We start from the raw sequence: 17,348 nt of genomic DNA, 5'->3' as shown, positions 1-17,348 counted from the left end.
CAGTGGTAACATTCAATACACTCAACTTTTTTACCAGTTTTTCCACGTGTAAAAAAGTTTTTCCACTTTTTTACACGTGGAAAAACTTGTAAAAAAAATCTTCCTCAAATTAAACCTAACTTTAGCCCTAATTCTAAATTAATCCCTCAAATCAGCTCCTTCACTTGCAGTAAATGATTTCTGTCATACCCCCAACCTCATCACTATTTCTGACCCATGTTTACTCTTTTCCTTTCAAGTTTCTATTCTGCAGAAGAGAAGTTTGTAATCCTAAATTTAGAGGGGAAAGTTAGACTGTTTTTAATGCTAATAGTAAACATAACCTCCCCATATTCTTTCCAAAACATTAAAAATAATCAAGCTCTTCAAGTTAATTTTTCCCTGTCTTAAATTATGCTACCATGAACGAAGACAAAGATTTGAGCAGAAGTCCATTTTGAGGAGATTGCTGGAAGAATCCTTACAGGAAGGGGTGAATAAGCCAGGGAAAGAAAGAAAGTTGAAATACAGTAGGTCAAAGGCAAGAAACTTCTGGGGACAACTAGAGATCTACCCACAGGAGACCTTTGAAAGACCTTATGAGTTGTTCCCCAGTGATGTCTTATCTATTGGGTGAGGAAGCCTGCTTATTTTTCCATCAACTCTACTCATCACCTGTTGGGGATTTCTTGCAGAGGTATTAATTTCCTATCACTTCCAGGGAAAGCCCTCAGGCAGATAGGCATTTGCAGTAGGAAGCAGTAAACAGAAACTGAGTGCTGAAGATACCTCTGAGCACTGCTAAATCCTGCCACAGCTAGGGGAGATCAGTCTCCAGCGCTGTCCCTGACTCCATCCTATATTCGACACTGACCTATCCCTGTAGACAATTATTTGGGGTCCAATTTCACTTTAAATTAGTGATCAATTGCAATTTTATTAAGGGTTCCTAGCCCCATCTTGTGAAAGAACTTAGCAAGTGTCCTTCAACCTCTGTGCTGGTTAGAGATTAAAAGGAGGCAATATATCATAAGAGATAAAAAGCATGCTCTGTGTTGGTAGTGCAAATGTCTGGAAATTATTTCATGAACCGTAGAAAAATAATATGACACCTCTTTCTCCAATCTCTCTTCCCTGATGTGCCAGGAGAAACAGTTTTGGATAGTTAATGGAATTCTGAACTCTGTGCTAGCTCCTTACAAAGGTATCTCACATTTTGGTATATGTCACTATCATCTAAAATCTTTTGTTAAAATGCATATTTTCAGACATCTAGGGTACTAGATTCAGTTGTTTCTGTGAGAGACCCAGGACTCTCCAGTTCTAATTAAGTGGCTTGAAATAATTTTGATGGTCCTTGAATTACATTTCCAGAACACTGTATAACATATTTCAGGGATATTTACATTTTAATTGACAATGTTAGGGGAAAAAAAAAAAAAAGAAACAGGTTTTTTCTGCACTGTTACCACTGGAAATTTATGAATAAAAGATCCAGAGAGAGTCAGACTCTAAAAATTCAAATATGTTAGATAAAAATGTTAATATTTTAACTTAGTCCTATACTCTGATTTTGACCTCCACCTTGTCCCCACTTACGTGGGAATATTATAGCAGATCTATTATGTGCAGTTACCACCCAGAGGTGAACTAGAAGATGCTACTTTCAATAAGATATTTAAAAATTGGCAGAATGGGGGCAGGGATCAGTATCCCTGGAGAATTTTATAAATGTTATTTTGAGCTGTATGATGGTGTCAAGTGCTGGATAGAATTAAATTCACTGATCTCAATGAGAAAAATGGGATCTTAGAGGCCAGATAGCAGTGCACCCTCAGAGAGAAGGCTGGTGACAAAACTAGCACCAGTCCCCAGAAATATTAAAGATGGACAGTCTAGGGGCACCTGGGTAGCTCAGTTAGTTAAGCATCTAACTCTTGATCTCAGCTTAGGTCACGATCTCAGGGTTGTAAGATTGAGCCCTGAGTTGGGTTCTGTGCTGGGCATGAAGCCTGCTTTAGATTCTCTCTCCTCTCTCCCTCTAGCCCTCTTCTTACTCTCTCTCTCCCTCCTTAAAAAAAATAAATAAATAAGAGAGAGAGAGAGAGTCTATTAAGTGTTGCTTGATATGGACAGAAAAAAAAGTCTAGGACTGATTGGCAGAACCCTTATTTAAGTGGAAATAATGAGGATGCTTAACCTCTTCCCTAATTTCCAGACGTTGGTCATATAATTGGAGACCTTTGACTGAGGGGGAAGGGAAATACTTGAAGATAATCTTACCATGTGGCCATAGGTTTAAACTGTGGAGCCTCCCATATACATTTCAAGATTTATGGAATCACAAATTATCAGGTAATTAGGTAATAGATAAATTTGGTCCAGGCAACCTTAATACAATTGATGAAAAAATTATGTGTTATTTTACAAATCCCAAATGTAGACTGGAATTCTATCTTGGTTTCTGACTACCATGAAGTTAAGTGTATTATGGCAGAAAGAGTTATTCAGAAACCCCTGGAACTACACACTCCCACAAAAATAGTAAGTCAACAGAACTGTTGCATCCCTGAAGATTTGAAGAGATTACTATTTCCACCATCAAGGACCTGAGAGATACGGATATACTGACTCCTATATTTGCCCTTTAACTTGCTTGGCTGCCTAGCACACAGACCAGCTGAGCAATGTATAATAATATTATGTGGTCACAGACGAAATCAGGTGTTGATGATGATCAGAGCTTTGTTTTCAGATATGGTATCTTTATTTAAGAAAATCAACACAGTCATTGGAACCTCAATGGCACTATATGCTTCCTTTCTATTCTTATCAGTAAGAAAAATAAGAAGCAGTTATATTTACAAAACAGTACTAAATCAAGGGGGAAAAGTCTTAATCTTGTTCCAGGACTAAAACAATATACTGATGTCTGTATAATACAATCTGGGAAGATATTTATCATGTTCACATCCCACAAAACATCACAACACATTGGTTATTACCTTGATGGCATTATGCTAATTAGGCATTGGACATAAAGACATAAACATCCCATATGTCTTAGCAATATAGCTGTATGATAAAGGGTGAGAGATGAACCTGGATAAATTTCAAAGAAATACTCTAAAGGACGTCTCTTTTAAATAAGCAAGACATGATAGAACATTTTGTTTCACCAGTGAAAAAGAGACACAATGTTTAGTGACTGCATTTACATTCTGCAATAACACATATCACACCTAGGTATGTTTTCCAATCCATTTATTGGGTAACCCATGAGACTGACAGATTTGAGTAGGACCTTGAGCAGGAGAGGGTTTTGGTCATCATGAATTGAATATTTTTTGGATATACTATATCATAAAATTTGTCATGTAGGGTAGTATTCATTATATATTTGGTGTGGTATGTAGGTGACTGGAACCAAGGTCCAGAAGCCAAAAACAAACTTAGTCAACAGTAGCTTATAACTCAACAATTTGTTGGAGAATGTAATTGAGAGGACATGACTACCAATTGACTCTCAAGCTGGAACCAGGCAATTGGAAGCTCCTAACCCACTCCCCTATCCCTTTAATGTACATTCTACTCAATGTTCCCACAGTTAAAACCATTTTCAAGGACTTAGTCTTGACAGATAAAGATATTGTTGAGACCATCTGGACAGTATACATGACTGAACCCAGTCAAGATCTCTAAATAAACTTGTAAAATCCCAGTGGGTGGGTGCAGAGATATTCATCTTGCAGCTGCCCAAGACGAGCCTCATAAGTAAGTTCTCTTGCTTATTAAACCTGCCACCTACCAATCCAGATGGCTTGCCTCTTTCTTTAGCTTCCCTTCAGCCTCTGTACACAGGGACCAGTTTACAAACCAATATAACCTTAATTTACTGACTTTTTGTCAACCTTCTAATGTCTCCAGTTAATACAGCAGAAAGAAATGCAGTCAAGATTAACACATGAATCTCCACAGTATGCCAGAACCAGTTGAAAGCTTGTCAGGAACTTAAAAATAGTAACATTGGACAATTGGTAACAAAGATGGGCTTCTTTGAGTAGATGCTGAGTGGAGAAATACTTGGATTTTAGGGAATGCCAACAACGAGCATATGAGGCAGTAGAAATGCTCAGTAATTAGGGGACAAGGTGGTCTATCACATAGGGATAGTTGAATGACTATCAGCCTCTTTACCTGCACATTTTAATAATGCCTTATAGGGCCTGCAAACAACCATGTTGTCAAGGAATTAGGCTAGTAACAGTCTCAATAACTTATGGGCTTGCTCGAACCAAGTTGAACTGGTTAAAACTCAGCCTGGTGCCCCAAATTCCAACTTTCAGGAGCCAACACTGAACCCCTAATGATATTGTTGTTTGGAGTAAACTAGTGTTTTCAGGTTGATTTTATTAGAACCCTCCCATTGTAACAAAGGACAGTTCATTTTCTGCCCTTTGATAGGTACATATGCGGTGCTTCAGCCAGTACCACTAGAAGTTTCCAGAATGGCTTTTCTATTAATAAGGTATCCTATACCACATTATCTGTAGTCTTTTTCTTTTTTAATTATGTTATGTTATTCACCATACAGTACATCATTATTTTTTGATGTAGTGTTCCATGATTCATTGTTGAATTATCTGTAATCTATGGGCATATTTTTTCATATATATATATTTGCTCCCATAGAATTCACTGGTCATTACCTAGAAGCCACTTGGGTTGATGGTTGAAAAGCTTTCCATTGTTTCGGAGATTTTAGTTCACAGGGAAAATGCCTTCACTTGGAAAGATGATCTTAGCTTTGATGAATTGGAAGCTGGGTTAGTCCCCTAGCCATTTTAGAATCCCCCTACCCCTGAATCAACACACAGAAAAGGAGCTTACTTTATTGATTACTGTGATTGATCTGGATTTTCAGGGAGAAATAGGATTGCCGCTACATAATTTAGATAAGAATAATCATATTTGGAGTTTAAGGGAATCACGGATGATTTTTCCGCTTAATAATTCTACTCCAAAGAAATTCTGACAGCACAATAAAAACAAAACTCCTAAAGAATACCCTGCATAATGAGTTTTAGGGTCATCTCTCTAGGAGCAAACCAAACACCTATTTACGTGCCAGGGGACTGTAAAAGCAAGAGGGACTGGGTGGTTGAAGAAGGCAGTTATGATTAGTAACTCAAAACTCATGAAGTAGAAATCACGCAGAATATGCTTTAAATGTATTATTTCCTTTTACATCATTTCTAACCTGTTACCTTTGATTTTCTTTTCTTTCTTTCTTTTCTTTTTTTTTTTTTTTTAAGATTTATTTATTTGTTTTAGAGAGGAGAGAGGGAGAGAGAGCCTGTGTGCTCATGAATGGGGGGGGGTAGTGGTAGGGGGAGAGGGAGAGAAATCCTTAAACAGATTCCCTGCTGAGCCCTACATGGGGCTGGATCCCAGAAACCTGAGATCCTGACCTGAGCTGAAACCAAAATTGGAGGCTTAACCCCAGGTGACCCATACCTTTAATTTTCAATCAAAGGTGATTGCTTATCTCAAGTCTTTGTTCTTTAAATGCTTTTGTTTTGGTTGTTGATAGCTACTACTTCCCTGTTCCCTCCAGTTTAAGGGCAGTATTGACTCTCTTGCAACTAAGTTCAGTTAACTTGCCCATCCCTTTTCTTCACCTACACCTGCCCACACTTTGTAAATAGTACCTTTATTAAAACTTTCCTGAATTATTGTAATTTAAGATGTCATCCTCCTCATGTTGGAAGCTTGACTTATATTTCCTGTTGTTCTGTTGTGTGGATGTGCAATACTTCAAGTTGGCCAACAGTTTTACCAAAAAAAAAAAAAAAAACCCTGTATTTATCATCTATTGTTCTCAATCCATAGATTTCAATTACTACTAGGAGAAAAGTTTTATTTTAGTATCTTGATTTTTGTTTATTTGTTTTAGTTTCTTTGTACTTTTTATATGGCCAACATTTTAATGATTTCTCCATTTGTCTTTTCAATATTAAATTTTAAATTATGATTTTTTATTGTAAGACACTTCATCAAGATGTATTTTATTTCATTAAGAAGTTTATCAAGAAGTTTATTTTGTTTATTAGGAATAAAATAACCAATATGGAAGCATTTGCCATATATTGAGTAGACCAAATATTAAAAATTGAGTTGAAGTCTCTTCTATAAACCTAATAATATTGTACTTCTAGAAACATCTTGTCAACTTTCGTTATTCTGAATTACTTGTATTTGTCTTTACCATATATGCCTTTTCTTTCTGTCTTAAGTGAGTTCAATCTATACCTGTATCATTTTATAAGTACCTATTCTTGATTGATACTATACATAAAATATTTATCCAGGTTGAAATATATCTTTCTAATTATTTTTTGATATATACTGTTGAATTGTGTAACTACCTAAAAATTGATTTATCAATTATTCTATGATTGCCTTATATGCCATTTCCAAGTATTTGCTTATACAAACAATAAAGTTGACTTCAACATTTTTTTATCTCCTTGTATATAAATTTATATATATATACACACACACACACACACAAATATATATATATATTATATACATATATATACATATATATTATATACATACACATACATATATGTATGTGTATGTATATAATGTCTTTGGAGTTTTATAACAATGATTGGAATTGCTCTGATGACTATTTTTTTTAAACTTTTAACTTTCTGCTTTCAGCATTTAATTTCCAAGTAGTTTTATTGTTATTTTGTTCTCTAAAGGTTGTATTTTATTTTTTTAAATTATTATTTCATTTTCTTCTCTCTTGTGAATACCTGGTCTTATCTTAAAGATGATATGGAAAACAAAGGCAGAAGGAAGTGTAGATAACAATTAAATGTCCTTATAACCTGCAGCCCCTTGACAAGCACTTGAAGCAGGCACTGTATAGTGTTCCTCCGGGAAGCTCCCAACTGTCTTAAAGTTAATGCAAAAAATAACCTTAGTTGACAAAAGCAAAAGCTTCAGTATCCCAGGAGTCTTCTTTAGCATATGAAAATCCTTTTGGAACTTCCCTTACCTTTCTGTACCCTCACCCCAAAGTATATAATCAATTGTTCCTCACAATCCCAGATCAGCAGCTATTTCTGCCCATTGTTCCTGTCCCTGTGTTTTTACTAAAACCACCTTTTTGCACCTAAGATGTCTCAAGAATTCTTTCTTGGCCTTCAACTCTGGGCATCAAAGATGCTACTCCACAAACACATTAGACAGTACCAAGACTTATTTTTTATTTTTATTTTGTCTTGTTTTCCATTGTTTCCCCCAGATATTTACCGGTGGTCTCTTCAATCCTCTTTCGTTGTTGCTGTTGCTGGTTTTCTTTGCCTTTTTTTTTTTTCTTTGTCTTTTATGGCAGAGGCTTGCTTGCTTTCCTTAGCTACCTGAACATCATCATCCTTTGCGATCTCCAATAGCACGCACAGAACTTACTGACTGATCGGCATTCTACAAGGTAAGTAGATGAGTAGATGTATTGCTTTATTTAGGGATACTCTAATATTCAATGTTCTTAATACTTATTTATTTATTTATTTATTTGGCTTATCTTCTGATTAGAGTGTTTAGACTGAGTGATTTCATGAGCAAAGTCAGGAAAGTTGTTGAGGGACATAATATTTTGGATGTAGATTTCGATTCTTTGGGAAGGTGGTTTTACCATCTCCGGAGAATCCAATTTCACTGTTCTGAAATGGCTGAAGTCTAGCATTCTAACTGCCCCCTAATGAGATTTTACATCAATCTAACTCAAACAGAGTTTTCTTTTTCATTGTCATCAAGTTGATAAAGACATCACCACATCTAAGTTTTCATCAACTTTTATTCTCTCACATTCTCTTCTGTTTTCATAATTGTCTTTCTCATTATTTTTCTCAGTTACTCTTTTTGGAATATATCTCTGTATAATAAAGTTATTATAAGTAATTCAATGGAAAATTGTATTTAATAAAAAGCCTCTGTATTTCTTTAGTTCTTTTAGATTTATTATTGTTCTAGCAAAGATTTGGTAAGGATGCATTATTTATTCACTCATGAAGAGTAAGTTACAGTCAAGACTATGATTAAGACACAGACTTAGGTTTACAGTTTATGATGACTATACCATCTTGTTGTGTACATATATATTTTTTTTCCTGGCTTTATGTTAAAAATACAGGTCTTGCTGAAAGTTTCCCAGTGTAGTTTCATGAAAATTGTAACATTTAAAAATGCTAAAAATACAAGTATTGCTAATATACACAGAGATACAACAATTTCGGAAGTATGTTTCAGGTACCTCCCTTCTCACTTCCCAAATACATAGGAAATATGATTATGTAATATGTTTTATTTTATCCCTAAACTTCATAATATTTGAATCAAAAGAAACAGAGGGGAAATACAGTTTCATTAAAATGAAGTAATCAGTTCTTTTTATCATTTAGTAAACATTTCTTTTCTTAAAATGTACCCTACATCACCAGTCACTAGTTTATTTTTAATTGCGTTTTCCAAAATGTCAGAACTACTGTGTTTTGCTGTGTAATTTCAACTCAGTTTGTTTCAAAAGTTATTCCATTATAAATTTATTCTGATTTTTATTTCTTTTGGTAGAACAGCTTGGTAAAATTGCCAACAGTGGTCAGAAATGCATTCTTTTGTGTTGGTTAAGAGACAGACAGAAAAAAAAAGTCAACCTCTATTCTTAAGGTTCTTCTACTATGTAAAGATACTTCTGGCTACAAACCTCAAAGTTTCAGTTTATAAAGCTTTGGTTGACTTTATGATTACAGGTTTAAGAAGTATGATAACTGTATTAACATTTGAGCACTCATATTCCAACATGCTGTGGGAAGGAAATGGAGCATTTTCATACAAATTAAGAGAAATTTGCTCCTACTTTTAGTCATTGAGTAATTATAGCTAATCAATCAGTCAATCATGACAGAGACATCTCTGGGAAATATACCTAAAATAGCATTTAATTTTTTTTTTCATTTGGCAAAGAGAGTTTCATTTTGAAATATTAAAGTGAATCATTAATTTAACTATATGGACTATGAATTATACATATTCACATCCCAAAATAATCAGAAAAAAAACAGATAAAATCAATTTCAATTGTTTTGTTTTTTAAAATTTTAATGAAAAATATACATTAATTTTAATTTTTACAACTAAGTTCCGTACATTATTTTTTATTTTTTTAAACTAATTTCTTAAGGACTTTGATGTCTTTTATCATCTCTTCTCATTGAAGAGGTGCTGTTTGTTTAGGATATTAGATAAAATAACTTGTAAATTGGCTTATAAAGCTAACATAAACCAAAATAATAACCAGTAAATATGATAAACCCTACATACTAAAATTAAAATTTAATTGTAACTTAAAAACCACAGCTCCCTAAAAACTTGTAAGGCAATTTTTGCTTTACTGCTATGTTTATCAAAACTGTTAATAGAATATCAAACTACTTATATAGTCAAAATAATAGTCATTTTTTAAATATCTGATATGCTCACTGGAGGATTTTAGCTATTGTAGGAAGAAAAGCAAATTAGTTAAATTGTTAAGAAGTTTATTCCTTTTATTTTTCATGAAACTTTAGGAAAAAAAACCTATGGAAAATATGTATGATTTTTGTCATTTAAATGTATTTATTAGATATAAGAAGAAAAAACATAGTACTTTGAACAAGCAAATTAAAGAAATTTTTTCCTTTAGGAAGATTGTTTCATTACATTTTACTCCTAACAATACATCCTGAGTATCCAAACAGGTTAATATGGGTGAATAAAAATCATTTTTTTAATATTGAATATTTTATAGTACAGATGAGTTATCATTTATTCAGTAGTTCTCTACTGATGGCAATGCAGAATCTTTCATCACTTTTACTACCCAAAATAACAGTATAGGGGCGCCTGGGTGGCTCAGTCTATTAAGCATCTACCCTAGGCTCAGGCGATGAGGGGCTCCTGGGATCCAGCTCCACTTCAGACTCCCTGCTAGGCAGGGAGTCTGTTTCTCCCTCTGCCTGCCACTCTTGCTTGCACTCTTTGTTTCTCTCTCTCTCAGACAAATAAATAAATAAAATCTTTTAAAAATCTTTAAAAAATATAAAAATAAAAATAACAGTATAATAAGCATTCATGTTGTAGGCTGAATTGTGTCTTCCCAAAATGTGTATGGTGAAAAGAAACCTTCACTCAAAATTTAACTATATTTGGAGGTAGCTTTTTAAAGCAGCAATTAAGTTAGAATGGGGTGATTAGAGTAGACTCTAAACCAATATGTCAGGTGTCCTTAGAAGAAGAATTGGAATACAAGCATGCGTAGGGAAATTTATATGAAGACACAGGGAAAAGATGGACAACTACAAGCAAAGGGAAGAGGACTCAGAAGGATCCAACCCTGCCTATACCTTTATCACAACTGTATACACTCCATATTTGTGAGAAAATAAATTGAATTTTTTTAAGCAACCCAGTCTGTGGTAATTTATTATGACAGCCCAAGCAAACTAATACATATGCATGTATTTTTAGAATATATGAATTTATTATTTTAATATTGATAGTTCTATAAAGAAGCATTTCAAAAAAAGTTTCAATGGAGATTTACTGGGTCAATTGATATAAATGTATATAATATATATCAATAATATATATATAGCATATATATATTTATTTTCATATAATATATTTAATTTCAACAGGAATGAGTATATGACTTTCTAAAATGTTTGTAAAAATATATTTTATAGGTGTTTATTTGCCAATAATTTGTTTCTTTTTAAAAGTGTAATAGTTTTTTAAAAAAGTGTACTAGTTTAGGGGTGCCTGGCTGGCTCAGTTGGAAAGGCATGTGGCTCCTTTCCCATTATTTTCTCTTCTTGAAAAATAAACAGGGAGGAAATCAGGACCAGAAGTTGTAACACAAGAGCCTGGGAGAATTCTCAATGCAGAGCTTCAGGGCACTGAGGGAATCTTTTCCTTTGTCTCCTAAAGATACAAAAGTAGAAGTCAGGTTCTCACAGTAAATAATGAAGTGATATCATATGTTATGATCATACATGTTTTGTGGATCTTATCCTCCTTATTTGTAAAATGCACTCAAGATTGACTTTAAAAGTACTTTGGGCTTTCAAATTCTATGAATCATGGTTGAGTATATGTATGGCAGATTAGTTTTGTGCAGTAATAATAAGCAGGTAATTTACTATTGCATCTATTCAGTAGTAACATATAATTTTTCAGAGCAATAACTACAGTGTTATTTATGTAGGTTTAATATGCAAAATGGTAGTTTGTGTTTGAATTATCACCTAGGAAAATTAAGCTACAATCTAATGGTTTTTGCTGACATTTAATTTCACAATAACTGATTACAGTATTATACTCCATTATATTTTTGAACCCATTATAGCTTTATAGTATTATAAATAATTTATCTTTTTTTCTCACTGCTTCTCATGGTATATAAATATTCTATAGTATGCTTGCATTGCAACTATTTTTTACATGTTAACATAATTTATCTCATTTTACACATTAAGCACCTTATTATATCCTTAAAAATTCAACTGGTATATTAATTTGACACTATTAATAATGTTTTTCTGTATTCTTTTCTTTTTAATTTATAGAAGTGGAACATTTAATGCATTCATCTTATATACAACTTGATATCTGCCTACTCTATACTCACTGAAACTTAACAAATACAACAGAATCCTGAAAATTTTTCTGACATTAATTTAATTGCATCTTTATTTCAACCAGAATTTTTTTAAAGATTTATTTTTACTTTATAAAAAGAGATGAGTGGAGGGGGATTGGGATAGAGAGAACAAGCAGTCTCTGCTGAACATGAAGCCCAGCCTGGGCCTTGAACTCATGACCCTGAGATCATGACCTGAGCCGAAATCAAGAGTTGGATCAAGAGTCTGACTGAGCCATCTAGGTGCCTCTTCAACTAGAATGAAGAAAAATAATACTATTTCAGAATTTCCATAATTTGATACTGATTTTCATTAAACGCTAGTGTTAACTGTACACCTACAGTTTATATATTGAATAAAGAAAAAATCCATTCTGTTTTGAAACAGTCTGTTCTAGAGTTTATAGGAAACTTCCAGGTAAACTACCTAAGTTTTATATAAAGAATACAATTCTGAGGTTGATTTCTAATTTAGCTACTTTTTTTTTTTAAAGATTTTATTTATTTATTTGACAGACAGAGATCACAAGTAGGCAGAGAGGCAGGCAGAGGGAGAGAGGGAAGCAGACTCCCTGCTGAGCAGAGAGCCCGATGCAGGGTTCGATCCCAGGACCCTGGGATCATGACCTGAGCTGAAGGCAGAGGCTTTAACCCACTGAGCCACCCAGGAGCCCCTAATTTAGCTACTTTTAAATTAAAGTTGCATGTTAAAAGATGATCCGGTAGCACCATAATAAGTATTATATTCTATTTTATTTTCAAGTATTAATTGATGTTGACTATTATTGATTCAAATGAATATTCTTTTAACTATGTAAGTGGAACCATGTAATACTTACTCTTCTGTGACTATCTTATTTCAGTTAGCCTAATGTCCTCAAGGTTTATCCATGTTGTAGCATAGGGAAGGATTCCCATCTTTTATGGCTGAATTCCATATTGCCATTGTAGACACACATATTGCTTTCTAGGTACATACTGCATGTTCTTTATCTGTTCATACAATGATGTCCATTTAGGTGGTAATAAACAGTGCTGCAAGGTAAATGGTGCTGTAATGAACATGAACATTGATTTCACTTTTTTTTGGATGAATATCCCAAAGAGGGATTGCTGAATCATATGATAATTCTATTTTTTTTATTTCTCAAGGGACCCCCATACTGTTCTCTGTAGAAGCCGCACCACAGTGCACAAGGTTTCAATACTTTCCTGTCCTCACCAACCCTTATTATTTTCTGTTTTTTGAAAAATTACTATTTATATAATATGTAACATTGTGTATAGACTATATTTCAATAATTAAAACATTTTTCAAATGGGCAAAAGACTGGAATAAATACTTCTCCCAAGTAGATATGTAAATAGCCAGCAGATATATGGAAAGATGCTCAAAATAACTAATAATCAGAGAAAGACAAATCAAAGCACAATAAGATATCATCTCATATCTGTTAGGATGATAATTATAAAAAAATAGTAATTTTTAGAAAAGCAGAAAATAACAAGTATTGGTGAGGACAAGGAAGTATTGAAACCTTGTGCACTGTTACATTGAGAATCAAAATTTCAGAAAAACGGTGTTTTAAAACAATGATAAATAATTGTTATAGTAATAATTTTTGGAATTGGCAATATTGCAAAAATGGATAGTTATTCTGAGAATATATTTTCATTTTTAAAAAGAAGGAAGCAAATACACATACAATGATTAATTTGAGAAAAGTAATACAAAAGAGATATGATTTAACTGACTAAAATGTTGTGGTTAATATAAACAAACACGGAAGGAATAATGAAATTAATAAAATGAATTTATAGAAGAAATTAGTGATATGTATAGTTTCTGAAAACTAGATAGTACAAAATAGCTTATTATTATTATTAGGTAGATAGCACACATACAGGAACTCTAAATTTTGTATTTACATTTAATGTATGGACAGAAAAATACAAAAGTTCAAAGAAATTTCTCCTCAAACTATCTAAGGAGAAAAATAATTTCAGAATGTTGGAGCATAGAGTTAGTTGGAAGAAAACAAAGAAAAACATTAAAACAAATAAATGAGGAATAATTACAACACAAATGGGGTCTTTAAATCATGGAATTTCTGAACCTTAAAAAATGGAATCTTATAAAGTAATGGCTTTTTCTATTTCTACTCAGAGATTAGGGGTTTAAAATAATGGAAAATCTAGGTATACATTCTTCAGTAAAACTTTGATTTTTACAAAATATATGGTCATTTTTAGAAATCTGTGGAAATTCAGATTGAGAGTGGGGAACCTCATTTTCATAATGAAAAGCATAACGTAGATTCAAGGTTGAAAATAGGAGAAGCTAGGGCACCTGGGTGGTGCCAGCTCATGATCCTGGTTACCTAGGATCCAGCTGTATGTCAGCCTCCCTTGGTCAGTGGGAGTCCGCTTCCCTCTCCTCCCCGCTTGTGCTCTCTCTCATTATCTCTGCCACTATCGGTCTCTCTCCCTCTCAAGTAAATAAAATTAAAAAAAAAAAAAAAAAAAAGGAAAGAAAAAATAGAATAAGCCTAGTGATAGTGTATTCCAAGATTAAGAATACATTGTGTGCTTCATCCTTTAAAAGTTCCCAAGAAATAGGCAGAAAATAGAGCATTAAGTTAAACCCTACTTGAAACTGGCTCTTGGTCTAGAAAATCTGCTGTTACTGTGAGAACATTTCATATAAAAATACATTGGATGTGGCCAATACTATTCTATGAGAAAAAAAAGTTTTTATGTTAATTATTTTCCTACTTATTTTGCCCTAAATGTTAGTAATAAATGGGTAGAAGTTAAACAAGCAAACCAATAAGAATTGTATTGGAGAATGTTTGTTATGTGATCCCTGAATTATTATAAGAAAAACAAATGGGTAATTAACCTATACAGATTCAGTGATGATGTAGACATTGGAATTATCAAAAAAAAAAAAATACTTTAAAAGGAGGAAAGATGGGGCATGTGTTTGGTTCAGCTGGTTAAGCATCTGCCCTAGGCTCAGATCATGATCCTGGTTCTGGGATGGAGCCCTGTTTCAGGCTCCCTAATCAGTGGGAAGGCTGCTTCTCCCTCTGTCCCTCCCCCTGCTCCTGCTGACTCTCTCTCAAATAAATAAATAAAATCTTAAAAGAAAAAAAGAAAAAAAATGAGTGGCATGTGTAATAAAATAGAGTATATCAAAAGAGAAGTAGAATTTATAAAATGCAATAAAATGAAATTAATAATTATTGGAAGGTGCCTGCCTTCATCTCAGGTCATGAGCCCAGGGTCCTAGGATTGAGCCCACCTCTGAACCTGCTTCTCTTTCTCCTCACCACTCCTGTTCTTCATTCCTATCTCTGTCTCTCTCTCTCTCAAATAAATAAAATCTTTAAAAATACATACATACATACATACATACATACATATTGGATAAACAAACAACCTTGTAGAAGAAAAGTTCAGAGAAATTGATAACTTGTCAAAAGAGAAAATTTAAAACAAAATCAGCTTAAATGGGCTTTTATTGCACACAGAACAAGTATACTATGTTGATTAATAAAAAAGAGAAATGAAACTTAATATTCTCCAGAATTGTACTGTATTTTGATTCAGACTCTACTTCCTACTCAGTTCATTTCTACCATATGCTTTCCCACTCTCTCCTTCACTTTTCTCATCTATAAAGTTGTATCAATATAACTAATTAATGTATCTTGTGGAGGACCATCACTTAATACATGTAAACATTAAAAACTGTGGTTCAATACATTTTATTACTATTATTTTTACTATTGTGCTCTGGCTTCTGCCTTCTGAAACTATTGCATATCAGAATATTAAAGACAGATGATATTTCTTTTTTTTTTTTAAGATTTTATCTATTTGCCAGAGAGAGAGAGGGAGGGAGCACAAGCAGGGGGAGCAGCAGACAGAGGGAGAAGCAGGCTCCCCACTGAGCAGGGAGCTGGATGCAGGACCTGATCCCAGGGACCTGGGATCATGACCTGAGCCTAAAGCAGATGTTTAACTGACTGAACCACCCAGGCACCCCAACAGATGATATTTCCTAAAGGAGATATTCATTTCCAAGGTAAGATTATTTTCTGCATGCTTTCAGGCACTCTTGACGTCATAATACTCTTGGAGTTAAAACGTTATATTTATAGCAAAATTAACCTGTATGTTTATGGATTCAAAGGCAAAATTAAATTTTAAGATAAAAGTCATGTGGTGTTTCAGCTTGCCACTTTGCTTCTTTTTGCTTTTCCACAACTGTAATAAATGTTTAACTCTGCTCTTTCCCTCAAAAAACTAGCTAGACCCTACTCAGTTTTCTGTCTGCGCACTTACAGCATTATTGTCCGCCCCCCCATTTAGAGTACAGGATGATTAACGTAAAATGAAAAATTATTCATTTTACATGTTTTTCTATGGTGACTGCTTTTTACCAAAATATCCTAGTAAATATCTACTGAAAAAGAAAATATGAATGAATGAATGCATGAATGAATGATGCTTTGGAAGAGAGAATGCCAAAATGAAAAACAGACATCTTTGCAGTCACTAACTATAATTATGTCATACATGTACATGTTTGAAGAGACTTCAAAAGTTTCTCATTCAGCCATCCTGCTTTAATCTTTTGTAGTTAAAAAATGGAAATCTGATCTCATCATTCATTTTTTTTGAGAATTACTAAGGTCCTATCATTATATACACAAGTGATTACATGAAGTGATTTTCTAATTAAATGTTAAGAAATCTCTTCTAACCTTGAGGAGGATTGAGAGGCTACAAATGAGAAACTGTTTTCTAACCTAACAAGACCTTGCCTCTTTTTATTTCTTTTATATTATAAGCACAAACCAGCAGCTTTTTTCAGCTCCTCCTTTTCGTGTAGTTATTATACACAGTTAGGAGCAATTAGCTGATGGTTTCAGTATTCCACCTGGAGAACTTACTTCCTCAAACTCAAATATTTATGATACAGTTTCTGTCTTTAAAATTTCCTGATAAAAGTTTTACCAGTTGCTTTGCTTTTATATAACACAGGTTGCCATTTTACCATCCCCCAAATACAACTTCCCACCATTCTGCAGACTTCACTAATGGTGGACTTTCCAGTTTTTCAACCTCTGTGTACTGAGAGTCACCGAGTTAATGCCACGTATTCTAGGTTTCTGTTATGGCATCATCCACACCCGAACAATTCCTGAATCGGGTAGCTGTTGCTGTATAACAAACACGCCCAAACTCAGTTTAAAAAAAAAAAAAGACCTTTTTGGATCAAACTAGAGGGTTTTATGTTAAGTGAAGTTAAGTCAATCAGGGAGGGACAATTATCAGATGATCTCACTGATTTGAGGAATTTGAGAAACAAGACACAAGATCATAGGGAAAAGGAGGGAAAAATGAAACAAGATGAAACCAGAGAGGGAGACAACCTTAAGAGACTCTTGGTCTCAGGAAACAAACTGAGGGTTGCTGGAGTGGAGGGGGGATTGGAGGGATGGGTGGCTGGGTGATGGACATTGGGGAGGGTATGTGCTATGGTGAGTGCTGTGAATTGTGAGGGATTCACAGACCTGAGGAATCACAGACCTGTAAC

Source organism: Mustela nivalis, assembly GCF_964662115.1.
Source record: "Mustela nivalis genome assembly, chromosome: 3".
Classification (NCBI taxonomy): Eukaryota; Metazoa; Chordata; class Mammalia; order Carnivora; family Mustelidae; genus Mustela; species Mustela nivalis.
Note: the sequence above shows the minus strand (reverse complement) of the source record.